Below are 9,595 nucleotides of genomic sequence, written 5' to 3'. Positions count from 1 at the left end.
GCTCCCACCATTCTTTCATTAATAAAGCTTGCCCTCCAATCCTGTGGTATTTGATTTTGCTAGTTTAAAAGTTACACTGAAAACACACACACATATATATATATATAGGTATTTTCAAAACAGTGTCTCCCCATAGCCCCAGCTGGCCTGGAACTCTCTATAATAATAATAGATTTTTTTCCACAAATGGTTGAAAGAGTGAATGCTCCCACCATTCTTTCATTAATAAAGCTTGCCCTCCAATCCTGTGGTATTTGATTTTGCTAGTTTAAAAGTTACACTGAAAACACACACACATATATATATATATAGGTATTTTCAAAACAGTGTCTCCCCATAGCCCCAGCTGGCCTGGAACTCTCTATAGACCAGGCTGGCTTTGAGTTCACAGAGATCCACCTGCCTCTGCTTCCAGAGTGCTGGGACTAAAGGCCTGTGCCACCATGCTATTAAAGTACAATTGACAAGACAAAAACTGGCCAGCATTCCACCTTTACACTTCATATAGTTCAAATTTTTTCACAGTTCCTCAAAGGAATGTTGTTCTTTCTGGCTCCCAGACCAGTACATTCCCATTTTCTTATACTGTAACACAGGACAAATAGCAGAAGTTATGCCCAGGTCATGGTCATTTGCATCTTTGCACTCAGATAGCCTAGCAAAGGCTCCCCAGCATACCAGGAATCACTGATTATCTCTGAACATGATGCTTCTGTGAACCTGGAATATTCTTCCTCTTTCCTCCCTCTGTTTTCTTTGTCGAGTCAGCAACTCCTTTCCTTCAGGAAGCCACTTTGGTGGCACATCATCCAGAAGATGTCCTCACTGATCTCCCAAAGCTGAGCGGGCTGACATTCCAGTGGTATCATTCTTTTGAGAGTTGTAGGGGATGATGACTTTTCTTCTCTTTTCCCATGGGAAATATGATGAGCTTATTTCTTTTTCCTTTCTTTTGCAGAAGCCAATTTTGTATTCTAAGATATCTACTCAGAGATCATAGAGGTAGAAATATCTGAACAAAAATATCTCATTCTCCAGCTGAGTAATTACTAAGATATGAATCAAAGGGCCCTAAGCTACTAAGAGACTCTAGAGAAGCAAGCTAAGGGGAGCTTATACAAATTGATGTATGACTGTTGGAACTAAAGGGCACATGTCAACCAAGAGACCTGGGCTGGCTTGTTCCTGGAGACTATGAAAGGGACACTAGAAGATAGGCATTTGCAGGGAGCATCCTGGGACAATGAAGCAAAGAAAGAGGCTATGATGTGGTTAACCTGAAATGCTATTTATTTTTGTCATGGTAAGGATGAATGAACTTCCCAAGACCAAGTACAAACCAAGGAAAACAGGCTTATATCTTTCTGGGAGTTTTACTGTTAGGTCAAGAACACCGTAATATCAAAGACCACTGGGAACAAGAGCTGAAATGACTTAAGAGTTACGCAAATTCTCTCAATAGAGCACATTGCTCATCCCAGGTATCTTTCTTTGGATCCTTTGAGGAGACCACAAACATGCCTCAAAGAATTGAAACTATCAGTGTCAAAAAGTAAAATATTTTTGACTCTTCTGTGCAACATTCCTCTCCCATCACATCTCAGAAGAAACAGTCAGAGGAGGAGTGGAAGCCTATTAGGTATGGAAAGGCATTCACAGTCTCTCTCTCTCTCTCTCTCTCTCTCTCTCTCTCTCTCTCTCTCTCAGCTCCAGTCATGCCATAGGCAGGTGAGAATCTCTAAACTAGACTTTAGACTGTGTTTTAAATTGGGCAGGACTACCCTTTATATCTGAAAACGATCAGAAGGCTCTGGGACCTGCCACTGTGTGAAGATGGTGACAAAGCAGAAGGAAAAACAGTATTAATTAAAACACCAATTGCATCCTATCTCTTTGTTCTGTCAGCCAGTTGCTTCCAGAAGCATTCTTGGCACCACACCGAATCTCTGGGAAAGATATGAGAGGACAGCACTATGTCCCTTCAGGCCTTACACATGGGAAATGCTTCCCCTCTAAGGGGACCTAGCTGGAAACCTCAAGTCCTTTCCTCTTGTGATTTTCTTTCATTGGTCATGTATTTCTTTTATAAAATATTCACTCAGCAAATACTTAGAGGGCATATCATATGCCCTCCAAGCCGTTATCTTCTGATCCACCTCAGTACTGCCTGTACCTCTGGTGGCACCTATAACCTTCTACTGTGCTGCCTTTACCTGTATCTCAGCTTTTGAGAAAGAGACCAGGAAGGGAAGAAATGGCAAAAGACACACAGCACTGAGATTCGACAGCGGGGAGAATAAAGAACCCCTAATGTTTAGTAATGTCGCCAGTATAGTCAGAGTCATCAAGAGTGCCTTGGTGACTGAATACATTTACACTACAGCTGCTGTCTCTAGGGATCCTTGGGGGGAGGGGGCAGTATAATATTGTTAAACATGATTTATAAAGAATGGAAGAATACCAAACTTAATTGAGCCACATCTAAAAATCATAGATGTGAAGTGTTTAAATATGTTATGGTATATGATCCAACTTGGTATTTTTAAATTGGACAGTGTTGACTTCAAGAGTTTTTCTCCAAGTTTTCCAAAATAGACAATGCTGAAATAGTACCCGTCAGAATGTATCCTGTGAGTTATAACAAGTTTGTCCTAGATACAAGAACACTAATTGTAGAGACTGTTTTTCACTTTTCTATAAATACATGATAAATAAAGGATTATGTATTTATTTAAATAAATATTAATACCATCCATGAACAAATAAGCATCATAAGATGTTGCTCCTCAGCAGCAGCACTACAATAATGGATTTAATATTGTCTAAAGTATGAAATTTTAGCGACACTGGGATTTCTTCTTTAACAAAAAATCATTTCCAGTTTATATATAGCAACTTTGTGTAGTTTGGTCACAGAGCAACATTTCAGTACAGATAATCAATGTGTAACAATCAGACCTTGGATATTTATCATTTAAAATCATGTGGTTATTAAATTTTTTTAATTTAAGTAATTCTTCAAAGCATAAAAATTTGCTCCTTAATAATTAGTAGATGTGAAAAACATTACCAGTGAAATCTACCTGATGACTTTATATCCATGCTTAGATGCCAAGGAGCTCAGAAAGTAACCGACTGTGACTAGTAATAATCAGATATGTAGGGATTAAAAACACATGTACAAACATCTTAGTACTAATTGCATTAAAATGAATTTTTCTGTATGAAACTGTGTATTTTAATAAGGAAATGGAGATCTTTTATAAAGGTTGAAACTTCATTTAATTTTATATCTTACAGGATTTATACTGAGTACAATATTGTATAACTGTATTAATTCAACTGTAAACCTAAAAATTTACAGCCAATTTTGAAAGAGATGCATCTTAGCTCTGGAAATTGTTATTGAATATGTCAATGCTGTTTTAATGAAATGCTGCTTCTAATTATGTGGTTATTAAATAATTTTTAAAAAGAGCATTCAGAATTCTACTATTTGAAATATTCTATTAATTACTGACAACCAGATTCTTGACTATGCTGTATAGCATTAGAAATTATACTTGTTGGACATGGTGGCACGAGCCTATAATTCTAGCACTCAGAAGGCTGAGGCAGGAAGAACACAAGTTCAAGGCCAGCCTTGACTACATAGTGAGCTCCTATCTCAAAAACTATCATTCCTCCTATCCAACTGAACTCCTGTACTCACTAACAATCTCTTGTCCATCCTTCACACATACCCTACCCTCTGAAAACTGCTAAGCATATCTCAGCTTCCACATAAAAGTAAGAACATGAATGTATTTTGAATTACTTATTTTACTTAACATAATGTCCAATTCTTGTCAATCATCCATGTTGCTACAAATGACAGAATTTCGTTTCTATAGATGAGCAATATATGTGTTGTATGTGTGTGTGTGTCTGTATGTGTGTGTGTGTGTGTGAATGTGTGTTGTCACATTTTCTTTGTTAATTCATCCTTACCCAGGTTGAGTCTATATCTTGGCTGTTGTGTCTTGGGATTTCTGGAATGCAGTCATTGTACATCAGCTTGCTGAAGAAATGTCTTTATAAAAGAACTTGACTGAGTCTTCTAATGAAAAAGACATACTATGGTAATGTTAATGTATTTAGTGATAAATTGATCTTGGGGATAGTCCAATTGCTTTCACTCTTTTTCTAAATCCTGATATTAACCTTTTTTTATGTGTACGAGTGTGTTGCCTGCATGTGTGTGAGTGCACCTGTGTCATGCAATGCCGCGGAGGTCAGAAGAGGGCTTCAGATTCCCCTGGAACTGGAGTTAAGGATGATCCGTAGCCGCCATGTGGGTGCTGGGAATCAAACCCCAGTCCTCTGCAAGAGCAGTCAGTGCTGTTAACCGCTGAGACATCTCTCCAGGCCATAACCAATTTTTTTTAAAGCTTCAAAAATAAGAGCCGGGAGTGGTGGCACACACCTTTAATCCCAGCACTTGGAGGCAGAGGCAGGTAGATCTCTGTGAGTTCAAGTCCAGCCTGGTCTACATAGTGAGTTCCAGGCCCGCTGGGGCTACCAGAAGACCCTATGTCAAAAAGAATAAAAAAAAAAAAAAAAAAAAAAAAAAAAAAGCTGCAAAACTTAAATTAGTATCAAAGAATCAATTTAATTTGGGGTCAATTAAAAGTTATTTAGAGTCCTATATCAAAATGCTTTCTTTATCACTAAATCCACTTGTTATTTTGGAACTGAAACTAGTTAAAAGAAACAATTTTACAATCTTTCCTGCAGAATTTCAAAATATTTTGACAAATAATAGAGACAGCAAAAAGTAATCAGGGGTCCAGAAGTCAAGAACATGGATTCTGTAATCACACCAAAATGGATTCAAATCCTAACTTTGCTACTCATTGATCATGTAGCCTCAAGATACTTGTTTAATCTCTCTACTGTTCAATTTTTTAGCTTATAAAATGGTGACAGTAACCAAACTATCTTATTTTGAATATTAAAAAACCTGTGTAGAGTTTTCAACACAACTCTGGAGTACAACAAACTTACAGTAAATGTTATTTATTATTTGTTACAATGTATATTATACATTATTATTTCTGGTATCATTACTGCCTATGAGCTGTCTGTCCTTCCATTATCCATCTATCTCCTCTGACTTGTGGGAACCCCAAGCCAATAGTATATTCGTGAGAAAGGTCAGGTGAGGTGGGTGTTATGACAGAGATTAAAAAGGTGACTTCAGTGGATTTAGAGGGGAAATAACAGTGTTACGTTGCTTCATTTATCTACTGATAAAAGTTCAGTGGTAGATACATGCCCTTAAATGGCTAGTAAAAAACATAAAAGGAAAAATAAAGTTATTCAATAAACTATATTAAGTATACATTATGAAGTTATAATGCAAAAAGAATGATGAATCTAGCAGGAGACACAACTTTGTACAACTAATTATTTTCTTATAATTGTGATTAAATGTTACAATGAGTAAGAAAGGAACACTGAAAGGGGTGGAGCTAATGGACAGAGCACACTTTCTAAACCTGAACTGTGGGGGGTTGAAGAGGGCTTCTGGAGGGCATGTGGAGAAAGTAGATCTTAGGGGGGAATAGTCTATAACTGCAGTGTGGGGACGGCAGTCCTGAGGAAGCAGTGCTTGTTGGGTTCTGAAGCTGAAAGGAGCTCGACACCTTTGAAGACTGAAAGAAAGCCTGCACTATGAGGCAGGAAGACAAAGATTAAAATGGTGGGAATGAGGGGAGGCGTGAGGAAGGGCCAAAGCAGGCAAAGGCTGTAGACTGTCACTGGGACAATCAATGAAGATCCACATCTACACTCAGAAAAACTGGCCTGCTCCAACTTTGAACTAAGGCAGCTTGCTATGGAAAAGGTTGCCAGTGGAACCACGGTGTTGAACATAACCTAGAAATGTACTCATTTAAAATAAAAAGAATAACCTAATTTTTGGATATTTTGAGAAAGAATCCAATTCTCTGAGAAAGGAAGTCGCCATATAAATGACTTTAAGATGAAGGGGTGAAAATGGCAAGATTGAGCATTCAGGTATAATTCTCCAAGGCTTTTCCTCTTTCTGTGTGTTCTACCTTGTTTCTCTGTTACTGTGATAAAACACTCTGACCGATACCACCTTGAGGAGGAAAGGGCTTATTTATCTTACATTTCCTGGGTCACAGTTCATCAGGGACCCCAAGGAAGGAACTCAGGGCAGGAATCTGGAAGCAGGAGCTGGATCACAGGCCTGAAGGAACGCTGCTTTCTGGCTTGCTCCCCTGGCCCCTGCTCAGCCTGCTTTCTTATGTAACACAGGCCCACCTGCCCAGGGGTGGCACCACCCACAGTGGGCTGGGCCCTCCCACATCACTCATCAAGAAGATGCTCTTCAGACACAGCCACAGTCCAGTCCTATGGAGGCAATCCCCCAACTGAGGCTCTCTCAACCCAGGTGTGTCAAGTTGACACTAAAGATATCCAGCACACTGCACATTTTATAACCCCAGCTCTGGTTCACCTTTACTGAACCATCATTTCAAGGATATCTGTATTTGATTAGCCTTGGAGAATTGGAATAAAACAGGACAGGACAGGACAGGACAGGGGAAGGGAAGGGAAGTTTAACACCCAGTAGAAGAGATTACCATCCCTTTCCTTCCAAACACTCTAGTGCACAAGAGATTCATCTGGCCCCTCATGGTTCTCTGTGGTCTGGAGGCTCAGGGATGTATACCAAGAGCAACAGAGACAGGAAGAGAAAAAGATAGTAAATAGAGAGGAAGCAATTCAGAGGGAAACTAAAAACACAGGTCCTACAATACAGCTGTACAGTTTGAATCCCAGGTGTGCTGCTTCATAAAAGTTTGCCATGTTCTTCCAGGGAATAAAATCAAAGTTAGTACTTATCAAATTGTTATAAATTGTTTTATGAAAAGAGAACAATCTTATGTAAATCTGACAAGGATATTAGAAGAGAGAAAAATTATAAATTATAGTTTATGACCATAGAGGCAAAATCATAATGAAACTGAATTCTAATTTTCCTTCTTTTTCACTTTTTTTGTTTTTGTTTTATTTTGTCTTTCTGAGACAGGATCTCCCCACAGCCTCAGTTGGACTAGCATTCACTATGTAGACCAGGCTGACCTTGATCTCACAGAAATCCACCTCTGCCTCTGCCTCCCAAGTGCTGGGAATAAAGGCATGTGCCACATGTGCCAACTCCTAGCTGCTAAGGAGGAGGAAGAGGAAGAGGAGGAGGAGGAAGAGGAGGAGGGGGAAGTTGTTTTAGAAATGGGAAGCTCAGTAACAAATCAAAAACTGATCAGAAAGCCTTAACCATTAGAATGGATGAGAGGAGTATCAGAGATGGAAGACAAGACAGATGAATTAGAACACTCAAATATTGACAGAGATAAAATAATGTTATTATTAGCACATGCAAATTCAATAGGATACCATTAAAAGACCAAATTTATGAATAATGAGGAATAATGGCATAGAAACTATAGTAAGCAAAGTTATAGCAGAAAATCTCCCAAATCTAGAGAAAGAGATGACCCGAACTCAGAAGCCCTGTAGAAAGAACACTGCAAGGACCAGACCTGAAAAGAACCTTCCCACATCATATAGGCAAATCAGTAAACATCCAGAGCAAAGAAAAATATTGAAAGCTTCAAAGTTGTAATAATGAAGTATAAATCTAAGAAAATATTTCCAGAGCGCCTATGCTCAAAAATCACAAAACAATGAAGAGAAAAATCCAAGACCAAAATAAATGAAGGGCATGTGAAATGTCTTGGGCTCAATTCCCAACTCTGAAATAAATAAATAAATAAATAAATAAATAAATAAATAAATAAATAAATAATAAATCAAATAATCTAAGATAGCTTGGGCATTTTGATAAAGAAGAATAAACTGAGATGGCGGATGAGAGTGAGACAGCAGTGAAACCGCCGGCACTTCCGCTGACGCAGGAGATGGAAGGGAATGGAAATGGCCCTGAGCTTTGCAGCGATTTTGAAAATGAGGAGGACAACAGCTACAACAAAGGTGGCTTGAGTCCAGCCAATGACACTGGAGCCGAAAAGAAGGGGAAAAAAAAAAAGAAGAAGAAAGAGAAAGGCAATAACACAGATTCAAACCAGGATCAGCCTTGTGAGGATGAACTCTGGCAGCAGAGAGGATCCAGGAAATCCAGCTGTTCTCAGACAGGCACCTGCTAAAACAATGGAGGAGATCAGCACGTGAAGCTACCAGTTCTGGAACAAACCGTCAGTCCCCAAACTAGATGAGGAGGTAAACACCCATCGTCCAGTGGAACCTGACAAGGACAACATTCACCAAGAACACTATACCCTACCCCAGGGCTTCAGTTGGGATGCCTTGGACCGGGGGGACCGTGGTGTGCTGAAAGAACTGTACACTTTCCTGAAGGAGAACTATGTGGAAGATGATGACAACATGTTCGATTTGATTATTCTCCAGAGTTTCTTTTGTGGGCTCTCAGGCGGGCTGGCTGCCCCAGTGGTACTGCGGGGTTTGAATGGTCTCAAGTCGGAAACTGGTTGGATTCATTAGTGCCATCCCAGCAAACATCCTCATCTATGACACAGAGAAGAAACGGAGATCAACTTCCTGTCTGTCTGTAAGAAGCTACACTCCAAGAGGGTGGCTCCAGTCCTGATCTGAGAGGTAACTCGGCGGGTCCACTTGGAGAGCATTTCCCAAGCTGTTTTTACTGCTAGGGTGGTATTGCCAAAGCCCTTTGGCACCTGTAGGTGCTGGCATCAGTCCCTAAACCCGAGGAAGCTGATTGACGCTCTCCACCTGAGCAGAAATATGACCACGCAAAGCACCGTGACTCTCTACCAACTGCCAGAGACTCCCAAGACAGCTGTGCTGTGACCAGTGTAAAAAAAGGACATTCCAGTAGTGCACCAGTTGCTCACCAGGTACTTGAAGCAGTCTTACCTCACACCAGTCATGACACAGGAGGAGGTGGAGCACTGGTTCTGCACCCCCAGAGAACATCATTGACATTTTTGTGACGGAGAATGCAACTGGTGAGGTGACAGATTTCCTCAGCTTTTATAGCTTCCTTCCACCATCATTGGCCATCCAACCCACAAGAGTATAAAAGCTGCTTACTTTTTCCACAACGTTCACACCAAGACCCCTCTTCTAGACCTCATGAGTGATGCCCTCCTTCTCGAAAAAATGAAAGGATTCTGCGTTTTCAGTGCACTGGATCTCATGGAGAAACAAAACATTCCTGGAGAAGCTCAAGTTCAGCATAGGGAATGGCAACCTGCAGTATTACTTGTACAATTGGAAGTGTCCCAGCATGGGAGCTGAGAAAGTTGGGCTGGTGTTACAGTAATCAGGCGCCAGTGAGACTCTGGATAATGCCACTGAGAATTCAAACCAGGAAATGAAATCCTACCACTTGTTGGTTCAACTTTCACAAATGTGAGAATCCCTGATAAAGGGAACAGCACTTAACCGACTTTACCAAACTGCCAGCAAACTTGACAATTGTATTGCAATGGTGTAGGCTGTGTGATGTCACTTTTCACTGTCT

General features: G+C 40.1%; 1 pseudogene; it reads left to right on the top strand.

The window, feature by feature from the left end:
- Positions 1-7,934: 7,934 nt before the first annotated feature.
- Positions 7,935-9,394, top strand: LOC103747726 (annotated as a pseudogene).
- Positions 9,395-9,595: the final 201 nt, after the last annotated feature.

Source organism: Nannospalax galili, unplaced genomic scaffold, assembly GCF_000622305.1.
Source record: "Nannospalax galili isolate Female #2095 unplaced genomic scaffold, S.galili_v1.0 scaffold1005, whole genome shotgun sequence".
Classification (NCBI taxonomy): Eukaryota; Metazoa; Chordata; class Mammalia; order Rodentia; family Spalacidae; genus Nannospalax; species Nannospalax galili.
Note: the sequence above shows the minus strand (reverse complement) of the source record. Positions and strands in the feature narration are given on the sequence as shown.